Raw genomic sequence first — 14,028 nt, 5'->3', positions numbered from 1 at the left:
GGGAAAAATAAAGTGTTGTCTCACCATCCACATGACAAATTAATCGTTTTCCTCGAATAGTTTTTAGCCTTGATAAACGGTAACCCGTTAGTACATAAAAAGGGAAAATCAATAAAAGATCTGCAAGAAATAGTTATAGTCTTCTTTGATCTATTTTATCTTGATTTTTTTCTTATTTTATTTTTTCTCCATTTTCTATAGTTTTCTTTTTATACGCCCCCCTCCCGCATTTATAACACACTCTCTTCTTTTTCTTTGTTCTTTTATGATATTCTCTTTTTCTTTAGCGTTTGATTTTCCTTTTTCCTATTATTTCCTTTTCCTCTTCTCTTTTTTTCTGCTTTTTTTTTCTTTCATTAATTTTTCTCACATTCTTTTTCCCCTTTCTCTTTTTTTCCATTCTCTCTTTGTTCTTTTCCCACTCCCTTTTTTTCACTATTTTCTTTCTTTTTGGTCTCCCGATTTATCGGAGAGGGACTTATGTTTTCAGTGGCGTCCGTGCTTCCGTGCGTCCATTAGTCCGGACGATTGTCAGATAACCGTCCGTTAGTTTTTCCTGAAATTTTGCCATAAATTGTATTTCGTTAAATAGATGTGCACAATAAAAAAATTTTTTTGCGAAAATTCCCGTTGTGTCCCCAGGGGCTCAAAAGAGATAAAAAAAGATTTTAAAAATGCCCTAGGAGCTCAAAAGAGGTCAAAAGTGACACGTTTTGCCCCATAACTTTTGATCCATCCATTAGATTTTCCTGAAACTTGGCCAAAATGTGGAGCCCATTGTTCTCATATAAATCCAGTATGGATGTCCCTAGCAAAATTCTTTTTTTCTTTTTTTTCTTTTTAAATAAAATGTCTACATATAATATAGGTAAAAATAAAATTGTGTAATAAGTCGTTTGTTTTTTTTTGTTTTTTTTTTTTCATTGGCGAGTAAAAATTGATATTAATCCATTCTCAAGCATGAATTCGACTTAATCACAATACAGATGACATAATCGTGCGGAGGCAAAGGGAGAGGAGGAGAAACGTTGTTGGTCGATCGTAGTGGGGTGATGGATTATCACCTGTTCACACAAGCATAAACTTGAATCCCACATTTTGAAGTGGTCGCTGACCAACAAAACGGAAGGTGCAGGCCATGAGTAACCCAATACAAGTTAAGAATGTGTAACAGATAAAATGGATTTACCGCCTTCTTTCTTTTTTTTCTTTTTTTTTTTTTTTTTGCTTGCTGGAATAAAGAATTTCTAAATAAAGACATTGACAAATGCGTTCTTCAGTGTTGTTATTTGTGGGGGGGGGGGTTGATTAATAATCATCAGCTCACGTTTTGCCATACTCAAAGCTTTCAAACACATGACCTGCAGAAACTATCTTTTCGCAAATCACTGGTAATCATTTTCGTGGTGAATAACTTCTCTCAAATTTTGATATCTGTAATAAATATGTGCGTCTGCCATTTTTTTTTTTACACATAACTTTAAACCCACCAAGTTCAAACACTTAGTCATATACAGCATAACCACACTGACCCATTTGTTCCCGTTAAATCATCGAAATTAAGCGATGTCAATCCTGGTCAATACTAGGTGGGTGACCATTTGAAAATACCAAGCACTGTATGGACAGCGATGTCGCCCAGCAGCAGCAACAACAACAACAACAACAACAACAACAAAAACGTGAACAAATTAATGTCTTTAAAATCGTGTTGCCTGAGTAAGATACATCTGCCACTAGGAACTACTTGGAAGGTTAATACTCTCTAGTCACTCACTAAAACTAAACAAAAAAAGGTGAAATAGGAACCAGTCGAATCTTTGTCTGAGAAAAGCCCGGCGACTGGCTAAGGAAAACATGGTCATGAATACCAAAGAATCTGATTGGTAAGTTAAAAACCATATCACCATGTGTATTCATAGAAGCACCTGGTGACATCAATTCTATGCATTCTAGCCTGACTAATCTTTACAATGATGAAACGCATAAACTTCTGTATAGCTAAATTGCCATATATATTTGCATAATTTACTACCTAGCTCTATTTACATATTGAGCATTGTTGAAGTAAATATGGAAAATATAAACATTGAATTTTATATCTCCTTATAAAATCTTATGTGGATATATATATATAATTTGTTTGTAAACAATCTGATAGTTTGAGCACTGGTGCGACGGGCAGGTGTGAATTTAAAACACACTCGAGGAGAAATAAGTACTGATTCGTGGTCCGATGGTTAGAGTTAGAGTTGCCGAATTTCAATGTGATGGTTGTAGGTTCGATCCACAGCTGGAGAAAGGTGTATGTCTAGCCACATTGATGAGTTGTGATACAACGAAACAGTACTGTATGTGGATGACAATATATATATATATATATATATATATATATATATATATATATATATATATATATAGCCAGTAGAGTTTAGTTTCCTAGAAGTACATCCAATGAAACAACATGTGTCTACCAAAATAGTGCTCAATGAGTGAACAGAGCAGGTATATTAATTTTATTTATACAAACATTAATGGCTACATATGTGCATACATGTTTCTGTAATCACCCACGTTGGGGGATTACAGAAACATGTATGCACATATGTAGCCATTAATGTTTGTATAAATAAAATTTATATATATATATATATATATATATATATATATATATATATATATATATATATAGTATGCTTATTAAAAAAAGGGCGACATTGAAACCGGAATCAAGGTACATTAAGGAGGATGTTTAGTTCATGAGGTTAGGTTGTAAAGGTACTGCAAAGAAAGGAATAGGGAGTGAGAGCAGAACGGAAAAAAGTGAAGTGCAGTCCAGTTTGGTCAAGGTATGTCAGTAGGGGTGAGGGAAGTTATGGCTATACTCTAGTTTTAGGACAAGTATCTATACTTTGAACTGAAGTGGTTCCGGGGTGGTCCTCTTTATTCTCGGTCCTGGATATGACCTTAAACTTTATCCGATGGTGAGGCTCCAGCTTGCAGCTTTTGGGGAGTGTGGAGCCACCCTTTAATTGCCATTGCTCCCAGGTCCACTCTGACCCAGAGTGGTAGTACCTCTTAGGGTCCCAACTATGGGTTAAATAGAAACCGACTTGAAAAAAAAAAATATATATATATATTCTATTAAAAAAATTTTTCTTGAAAATCACTGGATTCGGCATTAAATAACCTGAAAAGGGTTGATATGCCGTAAAAAAAAAACAACAACCAACCAACCATCCTCTTTATTCTCATTGGGGCCGTTTCTTGATCGTAAATTTTTTGTCTACTTCATGCCATTAATACATTTACTTTGATGCTTGATTTATCTCCTTATTTTACTGATAAACTTAATTCATTTTTTTTTTATAAACATACGTCTATATGATCAAATCAACAACGTATAACATACATACAATTATTTTTATATGATTTAAATATAGATGATATCATGGAGTTGCATTTTTTATATTGACGTAAATGAATGAACCTTGATTCAGTGTTGCCCCTTTTTATGGTCTGATAAGGTGGGTCTTTCTAAATTGAGATTCCACTGAAACATGTATGCACATATGTAACCAATAATGTTTGTATAATAAACTGACTATATACCTGCTCTGTCCTCAATTGAGCACTCTTTAATAATCACATGACTTTCAGTGAATCTACATTTATGAAAACAAACTATACAACCATCATATATACACTTATATATTTGTTTACCAGCAATGCTTCAAGCAAGCTACTTTTCCTTTACACACACACACACACACACACACACACACACACACACACACACACACACACACACACACACGCACGCACACACACATATATATATATACGAGGGTAAATCAAAAAGTTTTAAGACAAGTGATATAAATTCAATCTAAATGAAAATAGAGCAACAAAACAAGGTTTAATTGCACTACTGATTACTTAACAACAAATTTGACAAGTTACAGCATTCTAAATCTTTTATTCTTTTTTTTTTCATATAATATTTTATAATATTAACTTTTTGACAGTCCAAAATGAGCAAATTTGAAGTTCGTGCAAACATTAAATTTCTAACAAAACTGGAATGGAAACCGACGGAAATCATTAAAGCTCTACAAAATGTTTATGGAGACTCGTCACCTTCTAGAGCTGTTGTTTATCGTTGGATCAGACGATTCAAGGATGGTAGGAATGATCTTCAAGATGACCAAAGAGAAGGTAGGCCTTCAACATCAAAAAAGGCTCAAAACATCGAGCTTGTCAGGAATCTTGTTGAAGAAGATCGGAGAATAACAGTGAATGAGATTGCTAAGGAGCTTGACATTTCATTTGGGTCAACCTTTTCAATTCTGAAAGAAGATCTTGGTCTGAGTAAGCTTTCTGCTCGTTGGGTGCCTAAAGCGTTGCAGCAGAATCAGTTGAATCTGAGATCAGATCTTTCATTGGCCCTTCTGACTAGAATTGAAGCAAATGAGGCAAACTTTTTGAACGGGTCATAACCGGTGATGAAACATGGATTTACCTGTACGATCCTAAAAGCAAAGTTCAGTCTAAACAATGGTTACCAAGAGGATCAGCAGGCCCTATCAAGTTCAAAGCAGAAAGGTCAGCTCAAAAAATAATGGCAACTGTTTTTTGGGATAAAGATGGAATCGTTTTATTAAATTTTCTTGAAAGACAGAAAACTATCACCGCAAGCTATTACGAAGGAGTTTTGAGAAATCTGAAGATTTCATTGGCTAAAAACGACGAGGAAAGCTCCATCGTCAAATTCTGTTCCATCATGACAACGCTCCAGCACACACGGCCAAGACTGTAAGAACAATTTTACGCGAGTTTCGCTGGGAAATCCTTTCACACCCTCCCTATAGTCCTGATTTAGCGCCTAGTGATTTCTTCCTATTTCCAAAACTGAAGGAACATTTGAAAGGAATAAGATTTCAATCCATAAATGAAGCAAAGAAAGAGGTTGTGACCTGGTTCACTAGACAAGTTCCAGAATTTTATGAAGGAGGAATTTATCGATGGAAACATCGCTTACAGAAGTGTATTGAGTTAGGCGGATCGTATGTAGAAAAATAAAGTTTTCAACTTCCATAAATAAAGTTTTTCTTCAATTTGTCTCAGAACTTTTTGATTTACCCTCGTATATATATATATAGACGACATAAAACTGGAATATAATTTAATACTATTGGTGGAAGAGTTGAAAAGAAGAGGAAGACTTGAACAACAAACAGAAACAGTTAGAACTGCTTCAACTAATTTCGATCACTCGAAACAGTTCATATACGGTGAGAATCCCTAACTTCTAAAGCTTCGGTTTTTACTTTCCATTATTATTTTAATGGACCATTTTTCGTAATTTTATTAATTCATACTGATTCTTTTTATTGCTTTTTTTAAAAATTCAAACAGTATCTGTATGTTATCGACCCAAACCAGCACTAATCGCCAGTGAAAGCCAGATTATTTAATTTCGTCCACGGCCGCCAGTGTCCGCAATTGTTCAGAGATGGCAGTGGCCATCAACAACAACCGTAATTTACTTTATTTGCAGGGGGGGGGGGGAGTCAAGCTTCCACCGGGCAACGCCGGTTAATGGGTCCTGCTAGTATATATATCTGTATATCTATAAAAGTGAAATTCTGTATTTGTGTCTGTGTGTCTGTGTGTGTACATTTCCCTACCAAACTACTCTATCAATTTTCAGTCTACAGACTCGAGATTTGAGACAAGGTGTATTGAGATTTGGGAAAATCGTTTTAATCGGTTTTCGGCCAGAAATTTGGCTGTCAAGTGGTCAAAATTCAACGATTTGACCTTTGAAAACTACCAAACTCCTCCACCAATTTTGAGTCTAAACACTTGAAATTTTAAATTTAGGTTACTTAGACATAGATCAAAATTTTTAATTTGATTCGAGCCCAAAATAATAAATGTTAAGGGGTCAAAATTGGGGTCAAAGTTTTTAAAAATTTGACCTCTGCGGTCTCTACCAAATTACTCAGCCAATTTTTTCTCTAAACATTTGAAATTTTACATAAAGTGTATTCAGACATAGGGCAAGCTTTTTAATCGGTTTTTGACCGAAAATTTGGCTGCCAAGGAGTCAACGTTGAAAGAGTTGACCTTTGCGGACTCTACCAAACTCCTCCGCCAATTTTGAGTCTAATCTAAACACTTGAAATTTTAGATTTAGGTTACCTGGACATGAGTCAAACTTTTATAGTATATATGTATATATATATATATATATATATATATATATATATATATATATATATATATATATATATATATATATATGTATATATATATATATATATATGTATATATATATATATATATGTATATATATATATATATGTATATATATATATATGTATATATATATATATATATATATATAATATATATATATATATATATATATATATATATATATATATATATATATATATATATATATATATATGCATATAAAGTTACGAACAGTACATAGGGCCCGAGCAAAGCCGGGCTGAACTGCTAGTATATATATAAACGATACTTATTTAGAGAAACATTCTACATTGCTTGTGAAAACATACAATATGCAAAATATCACAAATATTTATGTAGAGGCTTCATCAGTGTATAAACTTATACATGTACCTAACTTTCTATGCAGAGAGATTAAAATTTAAATTCACAATTCTTGGAAGTCATTCCTCCAGCCATTATCTCTCTCAAAAGAGGCAAATTTCTCAATTAAAGCGTCTACACTCACAAGACAGTAATGACGGAACTTTTTACAAGCAATTTCAACGTGTCTAACCACACCTAACATTAGCCCAAACTTGTGTCACGACCAACATTCATGGGAAGGTAAGTAAATAAAAGTTTTTTTTTTAAGAAAATGAAACTTGCAGGGATACAATTAGCTCATTTGGATATTTATGAATAATAAGGATAATTCTATCTTCAGAATTTTCTGGATAAATTTTGAAAAGTACTGAAATGCTGAGCCAATGAAATTGAAATAGCCGACATCATTTAGGAAAACAGTTATCTACTATTATTGCTTTGTTATCTTATTTTAAACAAAAATAATCATATAATCGAAAAAAATTATGTAAAAAAAATTTGGAAAACTGCTAAAGAGAATTGATTTGACAACATGTTCAAAGCCAAACCTTAAATATCGTTTTCTTTTCACACCATTTCTAGAAGTGTAAGCCATGTTTAGTTTTCATAAAAGTTTCAGATGGTCTGTTGTTTTAAACAAGTCTTGAGAGGTGACTGGTTTGCAGTAGACAGAACAGTTTCCGATGGTTCGTTGTTCTAAACAAGTTTTGAGAGGTGACTTGTTTGCAGTAGACAGTTCCACAGAGCAAAATATTCTTACCGTGTCGAGACGGGGGGGGGGGGGGAAACGTGAAATTGCTCCAGAAAAGGTTTAATATTTATGAAGCAATTCTGGTTTCTGATTGGTTGGTAGCAGAACGTGAATTAATTCGATTCGTCAGTTCCTAGCAGCATCGTTTATAAATAGAATTGTCCGACTGTGTGGAATCATACCCCCATCACTTCGTCTGATGGGGAAGGTTTCCTAGGGGCCTCGGCTGCAGGGAGACAGGGTAGTATAAGTCAAGGATTCGTCACTTGACACTCAGCCCAACAGGTGAGGGGCCGGGAACCGGCCCAGCACCTGCTGGACTGAGGTACGCTGCCTGGGTAATACCTAGCGGTCCACCCTCCCAGGCCTTGCCACCGGGCTTTCCGGTGAGGCAAGTTTATTGCTTGCTGCCTGAGGCGCCCCGACTGGGGAATGCCGACGGGGTTACTCAGGCAATTTTTAAAATTGCAGGAGTGCCTCTCCTTTAGGGGAGCCTGCGGGGTTCCCACTTTCCGGCCTTGTGCCACATAATGCTGATGTGGGCAGCATTTGAATAAATACCCCCATCACTTCGTCTGACGGGGAAGGTCTCCAAGCGGCTTTGGCTGCAGGGAGACAGGGTAGTACACGTCAAGGATTTGTCACTTGACACTCAGCCCAACAGGTGAGGGGCCGGGAACCGGCCTAGCACCTGTTGGACTGAGGTACGCCGCCTGGGTAATACCTAGGAGGTCCACCCTCCCAGGCCTTGCCACCGGGCTTTCCGATGGGGAAAGTTTATTGCTTGTTGCCTGAAGCGCCCCAACCGGGGAATGCCGACGGGGTTACTCAGGCAATTTTTAAAATTGCAGGAGTGCCCCTTCTTTAGAGGAGCCTGCGGGGTTCCCACTTTCCGGCCTTGTGCCACATATTGCTGATGTGGGCAGCAATTAAATATATACCCCATTACAAGTCCAAAATATTGCAACACCATTAATTTTATACCAGGTTTTAACTTTTAAATTCAGATGAACCTATCTTGGCTCAAACAAAAAATCATTGATCTAAATAAGCACCATCAAAATAAACACACTTTTGCCGAATCAAAACAAGTGTTTTTATGCCAGTAACATAAAAACCTTGCGTTCTTGAATCTTCAGTAATTACTGCCTTCCATAGTTGTCGTCTCACCATATTTTTTGCCAACTAATCCTCTGGCCAGCTTTGGGTAGGATTGAAATTGCTATCTTCAGACAATGCTCACCTGGAACTGTGGAGATTCAACATCTCTGTCCACTGCGACAATAGATGAGGATAATAGAATGCAAATTATTAAACAAAATATACAAATTACTCATCTCAAAAAGAATTCCAACAATCAAATAACAATCTTCTTGTTAACCTATTAAAAAACATTAATTTGTGAATCCAGGACCACAGATTAGAGGCACTTGAGGCAGATTAATAATACCAGTAAATGTCACATTTCAGAAAATTATGTCAACATTTAAAAACAAATTTAAGAGTGGCCTTGGGTTTTTTGTATGTAATTAAATATATTAGATAATTCACAAAACTGCGACTGGAGAAATATAACGGACATTATAATTTCAAATTAAGATAGATGAAACTAACATTATGCAATCTATTATTATTTACAATTTTCAGACATTTATTGTTATTTTCCTTGTTTTTATTACAACATTTCAGATATTTTCCTTTTTGGTTGTCTTTAGTTGTCTTGTGTCAAGTTTTAAAAGTGTTATGGAATTTTAAATCAAACACTTTACTAGAGCCATGAAAGCAAACCAAGAAATCACTATTTCCATTGATTCCAACGTAATAGATGTACTGAGACTAAAACTGCCTTTAGGACTGCCAGCAACTACTGTAAAAGAGTAATAAAGAACACGAGTAAATTATATGCTCAGTCCGTCAAGTCCAAACTAGCTGAGCAGCTTTTGGTTCCCATCAATTTTGGTAAATGACAGACAGGGTCCTGAATAGCAGTGTGTGCTCTGTCCCAATCATCATCAATGAATCTGAAGTAATCTCATAACATCGAACAAAGCCAAACTCTTTTCCAAAAACTTTGCAGGTAATTCTACCCTATGCGATCAGAGTTGCCAACCTCTGTATTTCCTCCTGGTCTGAAAACACACTATGTAACATACAAACATCTGTATGCGATGTTACCAAGCTAATCAAAAACCTTGATTCCAGTAAAGCAACTGGCCCTGATGGCATTCCTACTATAGTACTGCAAAAGCTTCAACCAGAACTAGCTCTGATACTTACAAAGCTATTTAAGCATTGTCTTAAAGAGAATTGCTTCCCAACACCCTAGAAAACCTTATCAGTATGTCCCATATTTAAAAATTCAGGTGATCGCTCATCTCCCTCTCAATACAGACCAATCAGTTTCCTGTGCGTCATGACTAAGTTGCTGGAATCTGTGTTAAATAGAGAAGTAGCCAAACACCTCAGCAAAAATAACCTCCTCAATGATATTCAATATGGTTTCCGTTCTGCTAGATCTACAGCAGGTGTTCTAACAGTTATATCTCATAGGAATAGCGAATCTCTTGACAAAGGCTTTTTTTAGGGCAATTGCTCTTGACATATCAAAGGCCTTTGCTAGGGTATGGCAGAAAAGTCTAGTATAGCTGGAAATATTTTTTTTTCAATTATTAAATCATTTCTCTGCGATAGATTCATAAGAGTAGTGGTTGATAGGCAGACATAAGAAGCTCACAGTAATAATGTTGGAGTCCCTCAGGGGTTCATCCTGGGCCCAACTCTCTTCCTGATCTACATAAATGTTTTCCCAAATCACATCCTAAGATCATTTGTAGACATTTATGCTGACAACACTACCATCTATGGCAGCACTTCAAAGGCCATAAACGGCCAAATTCTCTCTCTTCTGATCTTGATCACGTTGTAAATAGGGAAAGAGGTGGCTGCTTATTTTTAATGCATTTAAAACCAAGCTTCTATCTTTCCATCATTAACGCTCTGATCCCCATCTGGCATCAATTGAAATGAATGGCTCTCGTCTTAGGGAGACTCCATATTTTAACAAACTTCTGGGTCTAACATTTACTCCTGATCTGAGATGGAACACGTACATTAAATCCATTGCCAAGGCTGCTAGAAAAATGGTGAGATCCTTTAACCATTCCAATAGATATCTCACTGCTGATGCAATTCTCTATATGAGCCAAGTACGTCCAAGAATGGAGAACTGTTGCCACATCTGGACAGAAGATGTAGCTTGGGGTGGGAGGTGTTCTTTTCTCTTCCCTGAAACCTCTTTCCCACAGAAAGACGTTGCGAGCCTGTCTCTGCTTTATCATTATTTTCATGGCAAGTGCTCATCTGAGCTCCAATCTATGTCCCTCCCCGTCTGGACTTTCATGAAAAGTACCCATCTAGCTGAAACCACAATCAATAATTTCCCCCACTCTTTATCTGTGCCTAAACCTAAACGTAGATTTCATTAAAAAAGCTTCTTTCTTAGAACTGCACGCCTGTGGAACTCGTCTCCATTTTCCTGCTTTTCAACTGACTACAATAAGGTTGTCTTCAAGTCCAGCATGAACAAATTCTTGATGAAACATCCCCTTAAGTAATACAATTTTTATTACATGTTCCCTTTGACAACTGCACATTCATTAACCCTTATCCTCGGGTGGCCTCTGGACCTTGATAAGTGGTGACTCTTTAAAAAAAAAATGAAACCTTATGACATTTTTTAGCTAACTTGTCCTGCTGCCTTTGCTTAGGATTGAACTCAGAACCTGCACAATTTGTCCTAGTCGTCTTGGCCATGAATGAGGGTGAATGACGTCATTTTTCGTAAATTTTTGTATTGAATGTGAGAATATAAGAATAAGAGAATATGAAAATATGAGAATACAAAAACGAAAAAAGTGGAAACTTGAAATCTCGTGGGACTTGTCACTCAGATTCCAGTAAACACCATCAGATTTGTGTGTGAATTTGGTAAAGAATACTAAATTGTTATATTTACAAAAATCGTATGTGACTTCGCTAGGTATGTCATATATGTACTTTCACAGAATGCATTCCGACCAACTTACTGTACTTATTACCCCCTCAATATAAATAGCCCGTCTAGCAACAAAATCCCACCCTTTACTGTAGAAGTTACCAGAAACCTTTCTATTCAAATAGTTTCTTTCCTTAGACCACTTGCGTTCTGTGACCTTTGTTTCTTGGACTGCGCTAATATGCAGAAATTTAAATTTTATGTAAACAAACATCTTGTTTCCCAGCTCCCCATTTAGCATACTCCTTTAAATCGGCCCCTAAATATGATAGCTCATTACATTTCAATAACAATATGCTTTATGTATAGGGGATGGAAAGTGTTTATTTGTTTCTGCTGTTAGGTTGAGAAAGGATCTCTGGATGAGATAGAGAACTGCCTGGCTTTGTTCACTCGGTACAATGACGTATTGGTTTGAATGGGTTGTTCCCAACCAACAATGACATTTAGTATTAAGTGCTTAAGGTTGCAAACCAATAGTCAAGATTAATGATGGGGCGATTCCAATATGTTTTCTGATTTCAATACAATTACGATTTTGTTCTAAGTTTCTAATCTTGATATAATTACTGATTCTGATTCTTTTTATATTTGTAAATATTCAGTAAGAGTTTTTTTTGTTATTTTTTTTATAATTTGGGATTACCATAAAAGCCTGTATAAAGTGTGCATGTAATTTCACAAAATTAAAAATATACTTACATTATATAAGTAGATATTTCTTCTTTTTTTTTTTTAAATGTTATCCGGGTAATTGATTGAAAATAGTGAGGCAACTGAAGATTTATTTCTCTATTAAACCAAAGGTGATTTGCAGTATTTCATTGTAAGTTGACAAAATGTTATTTCCATTTTTTCAGAAACAATTGTCAATCAGGATTTTGAATTAAAAAATAATAATAATAAATAGACACCGTGGCATTTTATTTATTTTTTTTTTGCTGTCATTTTGACCTAAATTTGTTATTATTAATATCTATAGATATTAGTTTTATTTATAGTTAAATATCAATAAATATTTATTATTTTATCATTAGTAATAGCAATAGAAAAGTAAGTTTTAAGCAAACAAACAAAAAAATAAAATAAAAGAATCGTTTTGGAATCGGAAATCAGACTAAATTTTTTAAATTTTATTTCAATACCAATTCTGATATCCCAAATGTTCCAAGTTTTCTAATTCCGAATTCCAATTAATTATCCAAGGAAGCAGTAGGTGGAGAAGGATATGAAGATGGCTGCATTTTGCTGAGTTTAGCAATAAATTCCAGCTTGAAGACCAGAATCAAACTTTGCTGAAATTATCTTGAGGTTGATCATAGTTGTTTCTAGGTGATATTAGCTTCATATTGGCCAGAAAATTCAAAATCCAAGTTTTCCGCGTACTTGAGCCAATCTTACTCTATGGATCTGAAACTTGGACTCTTTCAGCAAAACAACAGCGTCGTTTGGATGGATGTTACACACGTCTTTTGAGAAGAGTACTCAATCTCTCATGGCAAAATCACCCAGCTCGAGAAATGATATATGGAGACTTACCGAGAGTATCAACCTTAGTTTGTAAAAGACGTGTTCAGTTTGCTGGGGATTGTGCACGTGCCACAGATGAACTGGGTTCATCATTTGTACTGTGGAGGCACCTATCATCTCACAATCGACCATGAAAGTTAATTTTTCCAGATAGGATGCAACGAGATACATTTTTCTCCAAGGGAGATCTTTTGGGTGCTATGACTGATAGGAAATACTAGGGTGTAGTGAGTTCAACCTCGGCTGAGGCTGCCAGATGATGATGATGATGAAAGACTATTTGCTTTTAAGCCTATTCATCTCACAGATCCTTGATAAATAGAATAAACAGAACCAAACCAAGAACAGGTCCTGGAGGCACTCACATTCATGAAAATAAAACTATTCATTTGGACATGAAAGATTTAATGGTGAAGGTACGAGTCAATCCATTTTATCTTCTTCGGAAGAACTTTGTATGAATAAAGCCGTTCAAGGAGAAGCTAATGATTAACCGCGTCAAATATTTTGAAAAAGTTCCAGATGTCTATTGTGTCGCCCCCCCTCTATGATCTTAGTAGTCCACTCCCCTGTGAGCTAAAAATGTTGTGTTAAACATGTAACGAAAGAGTGGGTTGATTTTCAGCAGTTCCATAACTATTGTTTCCCTTATTTTGTCCTTTAGTCCTCACATTCCATGAGTGCTGTTTCTGACAAAGGGGAAAGAATTGATGTTTTCTGGGTTGGAATCTATCCATCTCACATATTATTGGCTGTTTTTTGATCTTGAAGTACATCTTTGTTCTTAACTCATTACATAAAGTGGCTTCATGCCTTGTCTTAGGCGATTTCTATAAAAAACAAAACCAAGTGAAACATGCATGGTCTCCCGTGAGTGCACAGTGAACGAGGCATAACAAAAATGACTAAGTTCAGCATTTGCCCCTCCCCTGCCATTTAGCCCAAAAAGTCCCCAGTGAAAATGAACAAACGGTGCAGTTTTAGGCCTTAACATATGTAAATTTGAGTTCTTCACCAAAACAGAAATGACTAAGTCCATCATTTGCCCTCTCCCATTTAGCCC

This window comes from Euprymna scolopes, chromosome 2 (genome assembly GCF_053919585.1).
Source record: "Euprymna scolopes isolate OS-2025 chromosome 2, ASM5391958v1, whole genome shotgun sequence".
In the NCBI taxonomy this organism is placed as follows: Eukaryota; Metazoa; Mollusca; class Cephalopoda; order Sepiida; family Sepiolidae; genus Euprymna; species Euprymna scolopes.
This window is presented reverse-complemented; position numbering follows the sequence as displayed.